The sequence below is a fragment of the Schistocerca gregaria genome, chromosome 6, assembly GCF_023897955.1.
Source record: "Schistocerca gregaria isolate iqSchGreg1 chromosome 6, iqSchGreg1.2, whole genome shotgun sequence".
NCBI lineage: Eukaryota > Metazoa > Arthropoda > Insecta > Orthoptera > Acrididae > Schistocerca > Schistocerca gregaria.
In genome coordinates, this window is record NC_064925.1 from 402,089,996 (window position 1) to 402,110,137 (window position 20,142).

The 20,142-nt window shown below is 40.8% G+C and overlaps 1 protein-coding gene across 1 annotated transcript in view; it reads right to left on the reverse strand.

Annotated features, from left to right (window-relative positions):
* The window catches only part of LOC126278702 (transportin-3), a 205,156-nt gene that overhangs the window by 183,393 nt on the left and 1,621 nt on the right, over positions 1 to 20,142 (reverse strand). The window lies entirely within an intron of this gene.

The following is a 20,142-nucleotide window of genomic DNA, read 5'->3' on the forward strand; positions in this document are numbered from 1 at the left end:
ACCCTAAAGGGGACCATCACATAAAGGCCGAAAGGTGCGAGACTCCTTTTAGTCACCTCTTACGACAGGCAGGAATACCTCGGGCCTATTCAAACCCCCGGGCCAGCAGGGAGGGATAATATTTGGTACCAAGATTTGGCACACAACAACACAACATTTAAAAGGGACTGGTTAACAAATTACATAGAATTAAATCAATTTACATTGTTGATTGGTGATGCTACTAAATAAGAAGGAATTGAAATAGCAGGTGTAGAATAAGATGTCTTTGATGGAGAACTGTGTTATGATTTAGTTCTGGAAAATGTTTTATAAGTTATTAAAGTCTTCAATAAAGACTGCGTTCAGATTGCAAGTGTGGACATCTCAGACAATTGGGAAACTATAGCAACAGGAAGATGCAAGGGACAACTGTAAAAAAGGTTTTTTGTACAAAAGAATGTTTTCGTACAAAAGAATGAAACAAATGTTTGATAATAACCTCAAAGAAAATGTGGCATGAAACGTTAGCACAACAAAATGTCACATACATCAGAAACACTTTAGAAAGACATGGCATTGATCATATTGAAAACTGAAATGAATGAATGTGAATTGGTTGCAGCTTTTGTGAGTTGGTTTTATCTACAGCAAACATCTCAAATCTCATTTAACAAAATATGAAGATTGCTGAAAGTACTGTGAACATAATTCACATTGACTTGCGAGAAATAAATCTCAAATCGTTAGAAAGAGTGGTGTATTTTTTGTTGTTCAAAGGTGATTTTTCCTGTTTCTGAACATTTTCTTTTCTGAAGACTAAAGAGGAAACTGTTTTCAGATTAGAAACTTTCATGAGAATAGTAGAAAGTCAGTTTCAGAAAAAAGTTAAGTGTTTAAAGTCAATGGGATATAAATGAAGAATGCTCTCATTAAAAAGCTTTTAGACAAACGTTGAGTTTTTCACATCAAGACCAATAACATGTACATGCCCCAACAATGTGGTAAAACTGAAAGATAAATGCGAACAGTTGTCAAACACAATCAGCAATACACGCATGAAACTTGAATGAAAATTTGTGGGCTGAATCGAAAACTTATGCATCTTTATGCTAAGTCAAATTGGAAGAAGTTCAATAAAGGGGCAAAGTCGAATGAATTGTGGTTAGGATAGAAAACAGATATTAACTAAGTTAAGAACTATTGGCTGTGACTGCTATGTTCTGATCTAGGATCACAAACAAAGAAAGACAGAAAAGAAATTAAAGAAAGCAACAAACCTTTGTGGGATGAGATTTGGATTCACCCTGTTACAGAATCTACCTATGTGATGAAAAGGACGTTGTTATCTCTGATAATGTCATATTTGGTGAAAGAATAGAAGGTAATGAAGTTACTGTAGTAAAGATTTGCACTGGAGAGATGAAGAATGAAATAGAGTATCCAGGAGAAGACCAGATATTGGATGAGTCATTCTGTGATGGATCTGAAGATTGCAACATGGTGGCTGATTACATAACACAAAATAGTTTCTCGCCACCATTTAGTGATGTTGAATCGCAGATATGTACAACAAAAAGACGGTCAAACAAGTAGGCTTTCGGCCAGAATGGCTTTCATCCGACCTAGCCCACACCCGCACCCACATGTGCATCTCCCCCCCCCCCCCCCCCCCTCCACCCCACACACCCACTGGCTGGCCCACTACATGGTGAGTAGCAATCTACTTTTTACATAATACCGACATACGTTTGAGATATAAGTCTAGTAGCTGCACCTATATACTGTCAAATGGTGGCAGATGAAAAAAAATATTGCCGGCGATGAGCCACTGGAAAAGACTGAAACCTATAGTGATGTTACAAGAAGTCTACTGTGCCTTGCAGCAATATCTCATCCAGAGATCAGTTTTGATATTATCTAATTAAGAGGACTTAGTAGTACATCAAAGGCAAGTCACTGGAAAATGGTGAAACACACTTTTCAGTTCCTATAAGGAACTATGAAGTAGGATATATCCTTTGATGGGGGCTCAACACTGATTGCCTACCCTAACTCTGATTATGGAGGTGATACCTCAACTAGATGCTCCACCAATGGAATTCTTATCATGTGAGGAGGACCCACTGTCTGGAATGCTTGACAGCAACAACTTGTGGCAGCTCCAATGGCTGAAGCAGAATACCATGCCACTGTCTCTTTGATCAACAACATTTGTTTGAATGACATCTTGGACAAGAGCTTAGAATTTCAGGTTTGAATCAACTGATAGAACTGTGCGTTGACATTGAAGCTACCATACATATGTTTAAGAGTACATATGAAGGGAAAATAATTGACCATCAAGCAACCATACATATGAAGGATATGAAGGAACAATAATAAGAGGCATGAAATAATATTGAAATCCCACAGAAGCTCATTCAGGAAAATACTGGAATGACTAAAATCAAAACCTGTGGAATGTTCAAGTTACTGAGTACACCACAGACTTGTAAAGTACTTGAAAAATTAAGACCAAATATAATTAAAGAGGAGTATTGAGACTTAATTATTTTTTTTATATCTTGTTGTCATACATTGTGCAAGGTGTTTACATACTCCGAACTTGACAAACTAAAATCCAAACAACAAAGTGCGTACATCATCAAAATATGCAATTTTTTTAAGTGTGTGGACTACCACTGCAGATGACATCCACCTTTCACCACTAACCTTTCTAGGTTTTCATCTTTTGGCCTGTGTTACTATATTTGGAAAGATAATTGCTGTTTGACAGTCATCATTCCACCAAGGGACTCTTGAGCCTAGGGATCCTTCCTGACAACTTTGGAACTGACACTTCTGAGGTCTGATAGATCACTATAGCGATGTGATCCATCACATCGTGGACACACACTCTTCTTTCAACAATGACAAATTAACATACAGTGCCCTTCTGCCTCTGATTATTATCCATTTTCACAGCCTCCTTTTGAGTGGCGATGTGTTGGAAATGTTGCCTCTTTTGGAAAAATAGTGGGTTGAACAGTGGGTGCCTGTCACTTACTGCACTCTGAAAAAGTGTGACAATTTCCCAGTATTCGAAAATGCAGGAGAAACTTCCTGACTGCACGATTCCTAGAGTATGGATATGCAGTCATATTATGAGCACTGAAGTCTCCAGAAGAGAGGGCAGAGATGTTGATCAATGAAGTCTTCAAGAGCAGCTACATCAAGTGGATTAGTTCTTCAAAAATATAAGAGACAAATGTAATTTTAGATGGCATATACACTGATCAACCAGAACATTATGACCACTGACCTACTATCGATACAAACCTGTCCAGGTGGTAACAGTCTCACCTGGCAAGGAATGACTGCAAATCAGATACACACACAGTGCATGTAGTATCAGTGAGCATGCTGTCCGTGTGTAGATTGGGGAAGGCGTGCGATCTGTATGAGTTTAACTAAGGGCAGATTGTAATGGCCCAAAGGCTCTGCACAAGCATTCTGGGAACTGCACAACTTGTTGGGTCTCGAGGAGTGCTGTGGTGAGTTTCTTCAACATGTGGCAAAACCAAGTCCAGACATCGTAGAGTTGGGTGGCTACCCTTCATTACAGATGTCAGACATCGTAGCTTGGGCAGACTGGCAAAACAGGGCAGGCAGTGAACTGTCGAGGAACTAATGTCAGTCTTAAATGCTGGGCAGAATACAAATCCGTCTGAACACACAGTGCACCAAACACTCCTAATGATGGGCCTCTAAAGCCAAGAACCAATGCATGTGCCAATTTTAACACCAAGACATTGGCAACTATGAGTAAAATACACACATTGCCACTGGCACTATATTTTGGCACTGTGGCAGTGCATTGCACAGTCTGATGAATCCTGATACCTTCTTCACCATGCCAGCGGGAAAGTGTGAACTGACGTCTTCCAGGGGAACAGCTCCTCGACACCTGTAGTGTGGGATGGAGACATGCTGGTGGCAGTTCCATTATGCTCTTGAGAACATTCATGTGGCATCCACGGGTCCAGTGGAGTTTGTGGAAGTCACAATAACAACTGAGGAGTATCGTACACTGGCTGCAGATCACATACACCCCTTCATGACTATTATGTTTCCTGAAAGCAGTGGTATTTTTCAGCAAGATAATACGTCTTATCACAAGGCCAGGAATATGATGGAGTGATCTGAGGAAGATAGTGGCAATTTTAAAATTGATGTGATGCCGCCCCCCCCCCCCTTAACCCTCCACATCTGAACTCTATATAACACATCTGGAATGTGACTGAATGTGGTATCAGAGCTGGGATTAGGTGACGTGTGTGTATATGTGGTGCCAACTCCCTCCAGCAACCACCAAGGCCTCATTGCTTCCATACCATGATGTGTCACCACTTTTATCTGTGCAAAAGATGGACATACCAGCTATTAGGTAGGTCATCATAATGTTCTGGCTGATCAGTGTAGATTTCTGTGGCTACTGGCTCAAGGTTAGTTCGGAGGGAGATGCAGGACCTCAAAAACTAGTCACATTACATTGCAATATTTTATCTCGCATCATAAAACTTCTCTTTACCTCTGTACTTTTGTGTGCAGGATTTTGGAGAGCAGGTGGGAATGTAGGGGGATAGGGAGGGGGGGGGTTATTGTTACTTCATCCGATTGTGTGTCCTGGTCCACAATGGAGTCATTCAAACTGGGACAACTTGTAATTATCTATCCAATGCTGCTTTCTCTGGCTGTGTCCTGTTTCCTGGGGGTCTTTTTTTTTGGGGGGGGGGGGATGGAGGAGAGCTTTTGTTATGCACATTGCAATGTCCTTCCTTACGTATACTATTTAATCAAGTCAATAACTCTTGGCAGCTTTTAATACCAGCTCTCCCCAAACAACAGTAACCAATCACTTAGGGTTCCCAGCCTCACTAGAAAAGGTTCATTCCATGAGACAAGGGGAAATGTTCTAAACAGAAATCAGTGGTGAATCTGACAATCGCAATGACCGAGCATCCATTCATAAGGATTGTTGAACCATATGGAAACCAACACAGACACTATACACAAGCCTGGCCAATCATCACACAAATTACAGTGGACTCTGAAAAAGGAAGGACAGCACATAGGGTATTTAACACTTACGTGTGGAGAGAGGTGGAGAAAGTAACTGTTAAAGAGTGATATGACAATATAAATTCAAAGTATATTCAATATAAATTCACACCCTTTAATAACTGTTTCCACCCTTTTACACTTTGACATGTAAGGTCTCCTCTAGTCTCTGTATGGCCTAATAAATGCTCCATTTTTACATTTTGACAAATAAGGTTTAAACTAGCCTCTGTTACACCCTTAGGCACTTCCAGTCCTTCCTGAGAGTTAGTAAAACCCACAAACAACTAGCCCTCCAGTCTTCAACCGATCACAATTATTTGCTCTCACCCATAAATGAAATTACAGGCAGTTTACTAAGGCACTTTACCTTTGACAGCGAGCAATATGCCTCTCTGTTCTCCACCAGTCCTTGTTGAACTGCCCTCTCATTCCCCGGGCTGCTTCCACCTCCTCACGCCATTGTCACCACTTCACAATTCCACTACTGGCTGCAACTCTGGACCAACACACACTGTCTTCACTACTCAATTCACTCCTGTAGTCTACTACACCACTCTTGGCCTCTACCCTCTTATAACTGGCTGTTTCACAAGAAACCTCAGCAACAAGTTGTCATTGGGCACTCAGTTCCTGCTATCCCCCTCACCCACACCCCACTGCCTCTCTTGCTACTTCCAAATGAATTTCCTGGTATAACAGTGGACTGGGAACCACAGCTGTTACTGCCGACAGAAAAGCAATGTCTGGCAGCTGCCGACACACCTCCATTCCAGGTTTGCAAAATAGTCTTAGAGTTCCCAGAGTTCAACAGCGATTCCAGGGATCACGAGGCATCTTAAACATTTCCAAGAACTGCGCCCAGCATTTCCAGGGCTCTCACCACCAAGCCAGGGGTCAGTCACACTCTACATTGCTGGAAGCTGCCATGCGGGCAGGGACTCTCCTCGCAGTCGAAGCAGCAGGCTTCCCACCCGCTCCCTTTGATTAAAGTAATATTGAGCTTAACATTATCTCCAAACTGCAATCCCAATAAATTATGTTTTATAACTTCATGTTGCATCTCTGGCGCTACTTTCTTTGAATTGTTAGCAATTTGTCCTGGTCCTAGATCAGATGAGGTCATAGTCTTATTGTCATGGGTGTTACTGCAGGTGCACTTACATATGCAGCTTTCTGGTGACTGCTGTCACTTCTGTCTAAACAGAAGCATTGTCTAGCTACTGTCTCCCTTAAAGCCCATGTGAGATTACAGAGCTTTATATTTGTTTTTGGCATAAGCAAAAAGAATTCATTGCTTTGTTTTTATTTCTTGGATTTTAATCCACTCCATGAGCTCCAAACCAATTACTGCTCCAAACATTATGTTCATAAGAGCAATTTATGCACATTTCTGTGGATAAAAAAGCCGTTTCTCCTCCATAAGCAACATCTCCTGATCTTAACTTCTGCCATAATAAATAGCCAGTGAAACAGTATTGCCCAAAAATTTTGGGGTAAATGCACTACTGACATACAGCAGGTGTGTGTGTGTGTGTGTGTGTGTGTGTGTGTGTGTGTGTGTGTGTGTGTGTGATTTTATATATATATTAAAAACAAAGATTCCAAGACTTACCAAGTGGGAAAGCGCCGGTAGATAGGCACAATAAATAAAACGCACAAAAACACACACAGAATTTCGAGCTTTCGCAATATTTTCCTAATATTATATTGTCATTAAATTAACATCCCCTTTGCTGTAAATCATCTAATTACCTTGAAAGGTCTTCTATTTAGGGACTGCTCTTCCTGGAAATCATTTCCACAATGGAACTGCAATAACACATCTGACATTCCGGAATTTAAGATATGAATTTGTATGGTACGCATGGCACGTCTTTTGGATAAATACATCTTCCTCTTATCAAATTGGGAAGGGTAAGTAAGTTGCAAAGAACACTTTCCTGCACTTTTACTTTTCTCGCCATCTTTTTCACACTTTTGGTGCCATCATCTCCTATTATTATTCAACTTCAGTTTCTTTTCTTTAATGGAATTCACCAAAGTGTGTCACAGTACAATTCCTTCAGTTAAAAGTGTTGAGTGAGCTTGTTGAATGTGGTCATCTCCAAAATGTTTTGCAAATTAGAAATCATAGAGCCTGGCAAGGCTTTCTCTCTTTTCAGTTCTGAACGATCTGACAAGTTATATATATTCTATTTTCATTTTGTGGTGTGATTTTTTTCTGGTATATGTCGACAACAGAACTCCTATCTTCTGTTGTTGAACTATGTGTTGGTGCTACTCTGAATATTAAACAGAACACTTAAAGATTCACAGAGGTTCCACAAGAATATAAGGAAAAAGTCTTTATCCAGAAAGAGTCCTAATGTGTCAGCAAGCCAGACAAAACTGTCATGAAGCAGGTGCTTCAAGCTTTGTTCACTACATTATATTTATATGTAAATAAAATAGAAAGAAACTTCCACATGGGAAAAATATATTAAAAACAAAGATTCCAAGACTTACCAAGCGGGAAAACGCCGGTAGATAGGCACAATGATTAAAACACACACACAGAATTTCGAGCTTTCGCAACCGGCGGCTGCTTCGTCAGGAAAGAGGGAAGGAAAAGGAAAGATGAAAGGAAGTGGGTTTTAAGGGAGAGGGTAAGGAGTCATTCCAATCCCGGGAGCGGGAAGACTTACCTTAGGGGGAAAAAAGGATAGGTATATACTCGTACGCGCGCGCGCACGCGCGCACACACACACACACACACACACACACACACACACACACACACACACAAGCAGACATATTTAAAGGCAAAGAGTAAGGGCAGAGATGTAAGTCGAGGCGGAAGTGTGGAGGCAAAGATGTTGTTGAAAGACAGGTGAGGTATGAGTGACGGTAACTTGAAATTAGTGGAGATTGAGGCCTGGTGGATAACGAGAAGAGAGGATATATTGAAGGGCAATTTCCCATCTCCGGAGTTCGGATAGGTTGGTGTTGGTGGGAAGTATCCAGATAACTCGGACGGTGTAACACTGTGCCAAGATGTGCTGGCCGTGCACCAGGGATAGTGGGGTGTGTGTGGCACAGGTTAATGCAACAGTGCATATATGCTGTTGTCACGATACATGTGCTATGACCTAAGTTGTGCACAATATGTCCATTTAGTGGTCAGGGGTGTATGTTGTTATCACCCATTGTCTGTTCCAGTGTACAACAGACACCACACATCTTTGAGAGACTGCGGCAGAACAGCATGTGCGGTTGCAATACATGCATTGAGAGTGGCAGTCATCGCTTTGAACTATTATTACGAGCTATGTTGTTGTCATGCAGTGTACAGTGTGTATGTCCGTAACACAACAAACACACAATTTCCATCACTAGTTTCCTATCTCAATATACTTGAGTGTGGATCCGCCCACTATCACCGGTTTTAATTTGACACAAAAGGTTTGAGACGCCTTGTACAACACTGTTTGTGCATCTTTTGGTGGCCTGTTGTTGTTCTCACATCAACCTTCTAAGAATGTCTTTCTTGTCCACAGTACAGACGTCAAGTTTCTTGTGGTATACAAATAAACATGAAGGTCCTTGAGGATGTAGAAAATACTGTAATCCCACTGGTATCTTCATCACCATTCAAAACACATCCAAGCCAGCAATGTCCTTTGTACATGAATACAACAAACCTAGTGAGTCTTATTGTACCTGTGTTAGACATTCACTTCTGATGTATGGTGAATCAGAGAAAATCTTTGTTTAGATTTTATTATGGCCGGTGGAAATAACACACTGTAACTTGTGGGTATCTGTAATTGTGCAAATCTGCGCTATACCACTCTTGAAGGAGAGATGCTGCTCCATAATGCTTATGGTTAATTTTTGTAATTAAAGTGACACATTGCAAATGTTCTTGGAACACCATTCAAACTAGTGCCTGGGTGTCATCTTCTGAGAGTTGTAGATGCACTGCAGACTGGCAAGGGAAGCAAGTCTCTTGATGGGACCAGTGATACCATTGCAAGGTACTTTGCCATGTGATGTGGCAAAGAAATACCACTCTCCACAGATGCTAAAAATCAATCTGATGAAAAGATATATTTGCCCCCCCCCCCCTTCTTTTTTTTGCGTTGCCTGTACTGGGCTGCAAAACCCTCTGAGAAGTAATAAATATACTTGTGTTTTTGATGGAAATGGAATATCATGAAGTCAACCAAATAATGTTGGGAAGATTAACAGTTACAGTGTCATGTTTAGGGTTTCTGAAATAACAAATTTAATTTTATCAATTACATGGGTTTCTGGATGCGTATAATAAATAACAAATGCATGAATGGTGGCCTGTGCGGTGTTCCAGTGGATGGACCTTGTCATGCAGGACAATAACTACATATAACAATGTATTCATTGCCAGCAAGTGTCTCTTTCAGATGTTTCTGAAATTTAGCACTTGGTAACTATAATGAAGGCCAATAGGAGGTTTTTTTTTTTCAATCTTCTGACAATGTTTTATTAACCTTCCACAGAAGACTGATGTGCTTAAAGAGTTATTCAATTTGCAGATGACCACAGTTTGAATGTTATTTCACCAGTACCATTTCTGTCATACAACACTCCTAAGTATGTCATGAAAGAATGTATGCATAAGCAGTTCTGGCATGCTGACGTAACACTTAGGCGGTGTTGTATTACAAATGATAACAACAAAACAGTGTTGGATGTATTGACAGTCGGCATCATGTGTCGACTCGTTCCTAAATAGTTTGTGGTTCCAAATTAATTTTCAATCCTTTGAATACTCCAACTTTTCAGAAGAAGCATCAATATTTGGATCTTCTCACCGTTTGTGGCGTTAGTACTGAATTTCTCTTTCAATTGCATTATTATTTCTGATTCCACATTTGTTTGACCCTCTGCATTTTCTCGTATTTACTTTGGAACTTTCTTGAACTTTTTCTGTGCATGTATTTTCTCTCTGCTTCTTCTTTTCTAACAGTGACATGCCAAGGAATGCCAGACTGCAATTTAATGCAAACATATCACTACAGACCCTTGTTTCGGTGTCAATCTTTTCCTACATGTATCACATACTTTGTGGTCTATCGTTATGCCACTGATCATATCAACCATCCACATGCGCACTCTGCCTATTACAAATGCTTATTATTGGACCCTTCACATTGCTACCTTACTGTGTGTTGGTGTCAACAGATCTATTTAACAGGTAAAATGTTTTTCAGTGCTTTATGTCATCCTCTTGCAGTCTACATTCAATTTGTATTGCTTTGTTGTATTACTTAGTTATATATCTCCTGATCCAAACATCATCCCAACTTGATTTTTTACTATGTTGTCTAGTACAACTTGAAGAAGTAAAAAATATTTTTTTCTTAAATTCTGAAGGTGAGATATTTTGAGATATCCAACATCAAGGTCACTGATCTAATTAATTACGTACATCGTTTGCATATGGCGAAGACTGACATCATTTGAAAGCCTGTTCTTAGTTCTTTGTAAAATTAGCTGATTCACAGGTCTATGTATATTACAACAGAGGTAAAAGCCATTTTTGTCAGCAGTGTTTGTTGAATTTTCTGCACATTTTTAGAAATTCAGGTGGCCATAATTTTTGCTGTACTTGTGCCACAATTCGAAACTTAGTATTCTTCATTCTCTCCTCACGTGCAGTGAACACACAAAATTTGATAAAAATTGGAGACGTTCATGTCGAAAATTACACTTTCCTGTGTTCGTATAACATGGAATGTCCCAAGGGAAAGCTGAGTTTTGTATGAGTGATGTTTTCTAAACCTGTACTGTTTTGTGGGCTGAAGATTTTCTGTCTCAAGGAAATTTATTAAATTCAAACAATATGTTTAAGAAATCTGCAGCAAATCATGTTAAGGATATTGATCTGTAATTATGCAAGCCTGTTCTTTTACCCTTCTTAGGAGTCACCTGTTCTTTCTTCCAGCCACTTGTGACTTTGTGCTGGGTGACAGAGTCATGATAAATGTAAGCTGGGCCAATACCGTAGAACAGCCTTTGTAACACCAAACTGGGATTCCATCTGTACCTGGTGACTTACTTGTTTCACAACCCAGGAATCTAGCCAATATTCTTGTCTCCAAATTCTTGAACATCCTATCACCATGAACAACAGCAATCACTTAAGAACACATGGCTCATGAACATGTGATCACCTGAACCAAACAACTGTTAGTTAAAGATTATCTTAACCCTCGAGCAAGCATACTGTCTTACATAACACGAACCTGGGCATGGAGCACTTTGCACACAGGTTAAAAATAGCTGTCTTTATGTTACCAATGTAAACACATATGAAGAAAATTGTAGTTTTATCTTAGTTTAATTAAACTCCCTGCCGCCGTTGGATAAGCAGCTGCAGCAGCACGTCATATAACCCTAGCTTACTTATTTGTTAGATAGTTATTTAATTTCTTTGCGTGTTTTTGGTTACTTGCATTGTTTAATTCATATATTTTGGGCGTATTATAGTATTTGACAGTTGTAGCATCGCGCTTTAGTGTTTACTTGGTAGATTCTTATTTAAATTGCGTGTGATTTTCATATAGGAGGTGCAATTTCGAGTTTTAGTTACTGTAATCGTAAATTCAGCAGATTGTAGCACAGTCGTTAGGCATTTGTACAGGTTAGTTGATACATTCGTTTGCATTATCTAGGCACGGACTCGTGTTTCAGTAACTGTTGTTCAACATCGATTAGAATGGACAGGGACTGCGATTGCTGTGTTCGGATGAGGGCTGACTTGGCATCCCTTCGCTCACAGTTGCAATCGGCGCTCACTTTGGTCGCGTAGCTTGAGGCTGTTGCAAATGGGCACCACTGTGGGGAGCCGGACTTGGGTATCACGAGAATGTCAACCTCGTCCCGTCTGTCCCCAGATCGGTCTGCCGCTGTGGTTGCCCCAGTTGCTGCCCGCAGTGGGGCTGAGCCCTCGCCTGTGGTTGATGCTGAGGTCGTTCCAAGGCATGGCAGGCAGCGAAAGACGTCCCCGGAGGCTGATCAGAAAGCCTCCCCGGTGCGTCTGACAAACCGGTTTCAGGCACTGTGTCTGGCTGAGCCAGATGCAGCTGCCTGCCCTGTTTCAGAGGAACATTCTCAGCCTTCAAGGTCCGGGCAATCGCAGAGGGTGGGCTTACTGGTAGTTGGGAGCTCCAATGTTAGGCGCGTAATGGGGCCCCTTAGGGATACGGCGGCTAAGGAGGGGAAGAAATCCAGTGTGCATTCCGGGAGGAGTCATTCCTGATGTGGAAAGGGTCCTTCCGGATGCCATGAAGAGCACAGGGTGTAGCCAGCTGCAGGTGGTGGCACATGTCGGCACTAATGACGTGTGTCGCTTTGGATCTGAGGAAATTCTCTCTGGAATCCAGCGGCTATCTGATTTGGCGAAGGCTGCCGGTCTTGCTTACGAGATGAAGGCAGAGCTCACCATCTGCAGCATCATTGACAGAACCGACTGCGGACCTTTGGTGCAGAGCCGGGTGGAGGGTCTGAATCAGAGGCTCAGACGGTTTTGCGACCGTATTGGCTGCAGATTCCTTGACTTGCGCCATAGGGTGGTGGGGTTTCGGGTTCCGCTGAATAGGTCTGGAGTTCACTACACTCAGCTGGCGGCTACACGGGTAGCGGAGGCTGTGTGGCGTGGACTGGGCGGTTTTTTAGGTTAGAAGGCCACGGGAAAGTGCGGGATGGGCTGCAATGTCAAAGGGTGCTTGGCAATTACAGGACGTGCTTGGATCAAGGAACAGTCGGAATTATAGTTGTAAATTGTTGTAGTTGCGCTGGAAAGGTCCCTGAGCTTCAAGCACTAATAGAAAGCACAGAAGCTGATATCGTTATAGGTACAGAAAGCTGGCTAAAGCCTGATATAAGTTCTGCAGAAATTTTTACGAAGTCTCAGACGGTGTTCAGGAAAGATAGATTAGGCAGAATTGGTGGTGGAGTGTTTGTGTCTGTCAGTAGTGGTTTATCTTGTAGTGAAGTCGAAATAGATACTCCGTGCGAATTCGTATGGGTGGAGCTTATACTTAACAGCCAAATTAAGTTAATAATTCGCTCCTTCTACCGACCCCCGACTCCGATGATACAGTTGCGGAACAGTTCAGAGAAAGTTTGAGTCTCGTAACAAATAAATACCCCACTCATACGGTTATAGTTGGTGGGGACTTCAACCTACCCTCGGTATGTTGGCAAAAATACTTGTTCAAAACCGGTGGTAGGCAGAAAACATCTTCCGAGATTGTCCTAAATGCTTTCTCCGAAAATTATTTCGAGCAGTTAGTCCACGAACCCACGCGAATTGTAAATGGTTGCGAAAACAAACTTGACATCTTAGCCACAAACAATCCAGAGCTGATAGAGAGCATCATGACTGTTACAGGGATTAGTGATCACAAGGTCGTTGTAGCTAGGCTCAATACCATTTCTTCCAAATCCATCAGAAACAAACGCAAAATAATTTAATTAAAAAAAGCGGATGAAGTGTCACTAGAAGCCTTCCTAAAAGACAATTTCCATTCCTTCCGAACTGACTATGCGAATGTAGACGAGATGTGGCTCAAATTCAAAGATATAGTAGCAACAGCAATTGAGATATTCATACCTCATAAATTGGTAAGAGATGGAACGGATCCCCCATGGTACACAAAAAAGGTCCGAACGCTGTTGCAGAGGCAACGGAAAAAGCATGCGAAGTTCAGAAGAACGCGAAATCCCGAAGATGGGCTAAAATTTACATACGCGCGAAATTTGGCACGTACTTCGATGCGAGATGCCTTTAATAGGTCCCACAATGAAACATTGTATCGAAATTTGGTAGAAAATCCGAAGAAATTCTGGTCGTATGTAAAGTACACAAGCGGCAAGACGCAGTCAATACCTTCGCTGCACAGTGCCGATGGTACTGTTATCGACGACTGTGCCGCTAAAGCGGAGTTATTGAACGCAGTTTTCTGAAATTCCCTCACCAGGGAAGACGAATGGAATATTCCAGAATTTGAAACACGAACAGCTGCTAGCATGAGTTTCTTAGAAGTAGATACCTTAGGGGTTGCGAAGCAACTCAAATCGCTTGATACAGGCAAGTCTTCAGGTCCAGATTGTATACCGATTAGGTTCCTTTCAGATTACGCTGATACTATAGCTCCCTACTTAGCACTCATATACAACCGCTCGCTCACCGATAGATCTGTACCTACAGATTGGAAAATTGCGCAGGTCGCACCAGTGTTCAAGAAGAGTAGTAGGAGTAATCCATTTAACTACAGACCTATATCAATTACGTCTGTTTGCAGTAGGGTTTTGGAGCATATACTGCATTCAAACATTATGAATCACCTCGAAGGGAACGATCTATTGACACGTAATCAGCATGGCTTCAGAAAACATCGCTCTTGTGCAACGCAGCTAGCTCTTCATTTGCACGAAGTAATGGCCGCTATCGACAGGGGATCTCAAGTTGATTCCATATTTCTAGATTTCCGGAAAGCTTTTGACACCGTTCCTCACAAGCGACTTCTAATCAAGCTGCGGAGCTATGGGGTATCGTCTCAGTTGTGCGACGGGATTCGTGATTTCCTGTCAGGAAGGTCGCAGTTCGTAGTAATAGACGGCAAATCATCGAGTAAAACAGAAGTGATATCAGGTGTTCCCCAGGGAAGCGTCCTGGGACCTCTGCTGTTCCTGCTCTATATAAATGACCTGGGTGACAATCTGAGCAGTTCTCTTAGATTGTTCGCAGATGATGCTGTAAGTTACCGTCTAGTAAGGTCATCCGAAGACCAGTATCAGTTGCAAAAGAGATTTAGAAAAGATTGCTGTATGGTGTGTCAGGTGGCAGTTGACGCTAAATAACGAAAAGTGTGAGATGATCCACATGAGTTCCAAAAGAAATCTGTTGGAATTCAATTACTCGATAAATAGTACAATTCTCAAGGCTGTCAATTCAACTAAGTACCTGGGTGTTAAAATTACGAACAACTTCAGTTGGAAGGACCACATAGATAATATTGTCGGGAAGGCGAGCCAAAGGTTGCGTTTCATTGGCAGGACACTTAGAAGATGCAACAAGTCCACTAGTCCACTAAAGCGACAGCTCACAGTACACTCGTTCGTCCTCTGTTAGAATATTGCTGCGCGGTGTGGGATCCTTACCAGGTGGGATTGACGGATGACATCGACAGGGTGCAAAAAAGGTAGCCCGTTTTGTATTATCACGTAATAGGGGAGAGAGTGTGGCAGATATGATACGCGCGTTGGGATGGAAGTCATTAAAGCAAAGACGTTTTTCGTCGCGGCGAGACCTTTTTACAAAATTTCAGTCACCAACTTTCTCTTCCGAATGCGAAAATATTTTGTTGAGCCCAACCTACATAGGTAGGAATGATCATCAAAATAAAATAAGAGAAATCAGAGCTCGAACAGAAAGGTTTAGGTGTTCGTTTTTCCCGCTCGCTGTTCGGGAGTGGAATAGTAGAGAGATAGTATGATTGTGGTTCGATGAACCCTCTGCCAAGCACTTAAATGTGAATTGCAGAGTAGTCATGTAGATGTAGATGAAAGATAAAATAAACTAACATTATATGAGCTAAATCACTTTAATTAAACACACAAAATAAAACTCTCACTTTATCTCTGCTGCCACACACAAGTGTTACTCCACAGTAACGACCCACTCAAATCATCAAACAGCACAGTTGCATGGGATCTTTATTACCTCTTAGATAACTGCCTCATTGTGGAATTCAGCTGACAGCTCAGAATCTGCCTGCCTCTCTCTCTCTTTTTTCTTTTTTTTTTGCTCACATGAACATATAACAATGCAGCTTATTACTGTGTTAGCTGAAGCTATAATGAACGATTAGGTATCGGGCTCACAACTGTAAAACAATGGAACAGGGCAAAACAATGTTACTTATGACTGGCCATTTTATTCACAGGCATGCCTGCTCTGGGGTTAAGAGTTTACCACTTAACACTGAGATGGGTAGGAGTGTGTGTTTCCATAAGTAGTTTAAGGTCTGCTAAGGACAATTTATTCTCAATAACATGGAGGCAAATCACAAAAGAAAGGTAGACACATCATGACATAGTCAACAATTCCACATTTTTAGGGTCAACAGAAGCGTCCAATTCCACCTGTCTATTTTGACCCGTGATGTAAGGGTGTTGTGGTGTATGATGTCACGGCACTGTGATTTGGAGTTGGTTGTGTTTGTAGATGTCGTCTTCTTGTGTTTCATGGTGCCCTCTGGTGGTTGTGTGTGTGTGTGTGTGTGTGTGTGTGTGTGTGTGTGTGTGTGTGTGTGTGTGTGTGTGTGTGTGTGTGTGAAGTCGGCAGTGTTTGTAATTACAAACATAAGGTTTGGAAATTATTTCAATGGGTTATCAATTTTGAATTCGTGTGTTTGGGGTTTCCGTTAGGTGTTATTAGTTTGTAGTTTGTAGTGCGGTTAAGACAATTAATTTGTGCATGTGTTGGTGGCGGGGGGTTTCGGATGGCCGATGTAATTTGCAGCACTGGAATTTGTTTGTGGTAAGTAATTTTTTTTTCCTTGTCTTCTCAAGTTGTGATGTTTTGTGTATTTATTGTGTACTCAATGTGTTTTAATTTATGTAGGGAAGTTTTCTTTGTGGTTTTTTTTTGAGGTTGTGGTTTTGGTTTTATTTTTTGTAGTTGTAAGTGTTGTTTTTTTTGGTATCCCTAGTTGTGGTTGACCTATATAGGTCACCGGAAACGACAGAGTCCCATTTTCGTAGCTGTACGTGTTTTAGTATCATTATCTGGGGTAGGTCAAGGCAAAAAATCCCAATTTTCATAGTTTTAGTTGTAGGTATTGGTGTTTTGGTATCATTACCTGTGGTTGACCTATATAGGTCAAGGGAAGTGTCAGACTCTGGCAATTTTTTTCCTTTTTTTCCCGTATTATATTTAACTTGTCCTCAACCTAAAACCCTCAATTTCCTGTGGTTGTCCTTTTAGTTTGATTGTATTTTTGGAGGGAGATGTTATTGTCTTATTTATAAGTATTTTCGTGTATGTTGCCATGTGTATGTAGTGACGTCGTAGGCGCCAATTTGGAGATGCTTAGAATAGCCATTTCCGCCATACTGATGATGTCATGGGTCAAGGCAGACGGGTGGAATTGGACACTTCTGTAATCCCCATTTTTAAATTCATTGAAAGATATATGTAAATAACTGAATCATTACTAAGTAACTACAAAATAGAGAAACTACAGTGAGGTTCCTTTACATATTCCTGTGTTTGGACAGTGAATTGTTTCAAACCCTGAGTGTAGCTAAGAAACTTCCAGTTTTGGATTGCAGAGCAGCAACAATCACAAAAGAGGGCACTGATAGAAACTACCTAGGCATAACGCAAAAGGAGAAGTTGTCAGCATATGGCAAATGAGACCAATAGTCTCAATACACAGGTTGGCTCTGGGAATGATTTTCTAAATCCATATATAAAGTCCAGTGTCCTGAGAGACAGTGCAACAATATTGTCTTGCAGATCCGAAAACTAAACCGACATAACCGAAGTCTAGCAATTACAAACGTAAATTTTACGCAAGTGCAAGAATTAACTCCACCTGCATACTAGCAGTTGCCATTGGGGACCTCAGAGATGTTTAGTGGTTCCATATGCCTCCTGATCTTGCTATTGTGGCAGCCTGGGAATCAACTCATCAAATACGAGCAGAAGTTAAATGCAAACAAGATACACGTTTCTGGGAAAAAAGATCTGATGCATAGTCAGAGGCAATTTTCAGCTTTGGAGTAGTGATTTGAAGGATTGGCTGCGCAAACTTCATTATTTGGTTGACTGTTGTTGAAAGTAGAGGCCCATTCAGGCCACTGAAAGAGGTATTTTGTAGTGGCTGTCGAGCTTGGTTCTATGAACGGCTAGTAAGATACAGCCACTAGACAGGGTCCAAGATGTATGTGTAAACATAATACAGAAAGGTGCAGCAGATTTTTCCAATGGGCTACATATCAACCAATTTCTTTGCATTGATACTTGCTCATCCTGTAACTACTCAACTTATGGGTGGGCAGTTTACTTCCAAAGCCCAGTATCATCTTCATGATCCAGACACTGTAGCCATGACCACAGTTCTCTGCAACATACAAGCTCGTGCAGTCAAGGTATTAACAAATGATTCAAATGGTTCTGAGCACTATGGGACTTAACATCTGAGATCACCAGTCCCCTAGAACTTAGAACTACTTAAACCTAACTAACCTAAGGACATCACACACAGCCATGCAAAAGATAGGATTCGAACCCGTGACCATAGTGGTCGCGCAATTCCAGATTGAAGCGCCTAGAACCGCTCAGCCACTCCGGCTGGCAATGTATCAACAACTGCCACAGGATGTGCAGTAGTATTGATCCGACTGCCATGTGTCAAATACTTATTTAAACAAAACTAGTCTCACTCCCTTGGGATGTGAATGATTTAATATCAGCAGTTTGGTATTAATAACTTTTTCAGACAAGGAATATATTACATCCATTATCTGCTTTCTTAAATCGTTCCTCAGATATTGCTTCTATCAAGAATGATGAATTTTATGTATGGGTCTAACAATGAACTGGTAAAACAATGATTCTCTTTGCAGCACTCAGGACCTTATGGATATAATAAACAACAAACCTCTGAAAGTAGTAGAGAACAACAAAAACTAACACATTCTACTATAATTTAAGCCTCTACAAAGTCCCAAAGAGTCTCACTACCAAATTTACAATACCACAACAGAGTTTGCAGACAATATCCACATCTGGAAGTTAAAGATGAAGTAAAATGGGTATAAAGTGTCATAAGAGATTGCAAAGAGACAAATGTCACTCTCTGAATCAAAAGGGAGCACTGGACATAAGGAAATGAGTGAAATCCTGATAAAAGGATTAAGCATAACCCAGAATGTCAAGTTTTGACCTTACAATCACAGCATTATAAGCAGTTTCTAACTTAAGTGTACTGCCTTACCTTTGTCCAAATGTTTAGGACAGAAGTGTTCAACAGTTTTGGTAGTGGCATCCCAATTTCATAATTTCCCCATTTCCTCCATTAAATTAAAGTACTAGAACTGTAAGATAAGTCTCTTCCTTGTATACATTCAAAATGCAAAAGCTGCTCTAAGTTGTCCTCCAGTGCTTTGATAAACGACTTTGCTATAAAACAATTTTCCTGCAACTTGTTTTAAAAATTGTGTGACCTAGCATATTGTAATATAATGACAAAACCAATATCACTGTGGAATGAGTCCTCAAAGAACAAAGTTTATCAAGTTTTCACACCTGCCAGATGACAACGAAACAGCCTAAACTAATAGCAGAAAAATACAGCTTTGCGGGAAACCAGTCACTGTAAATAAGACTGGAAACCATAGGCTACAATTTTAGCTTTCTGAAACTTGAGTGAACAAGGACAGCTAGTTTTCCGTCAAAGTAAAAAAGTGTGATCACTTCCCAACACCTAATTCTGTCACAAATTTATTCATGGAAAAAGAAATACTACAACATTAGCAGTAGAAGGAACAAATATTTTGGAAAATTGTAGATGGCATTATTCTGACACAAAATTCTTACAGAGTATTAGTGTACAATAATTTGTGTCCTTATGCTGAGTAAAGCAATTCATTTGCATTGGGTAAGCAATTTACTACTGACATGTTCTTAATCTATGCCAGAAAAAAATTAATTTGGTCTAAGACAAACCAATTGAGACTTATACTGCGAACATGTTTAGTCAGTGACTGTCCCCATCACAGAGGGACCCATTGGTTAAATTTTATTTCTGATAGTGGCAGCATACTGAGCTTATGTTGGCAAAGACTAATCAATGCAGGGAATTACATGAAATTCACAGTAATGCAAATGTTTTGTTACGAAATATTCACTTTACAAGGATAATTAATTTACTGAGTGTGAGGTTACATACAAAAACCGATCAACAATAGAGCAGGAACAGCATTAATTACTTACTTCATGGTTAGTCTTTCCCAACATCA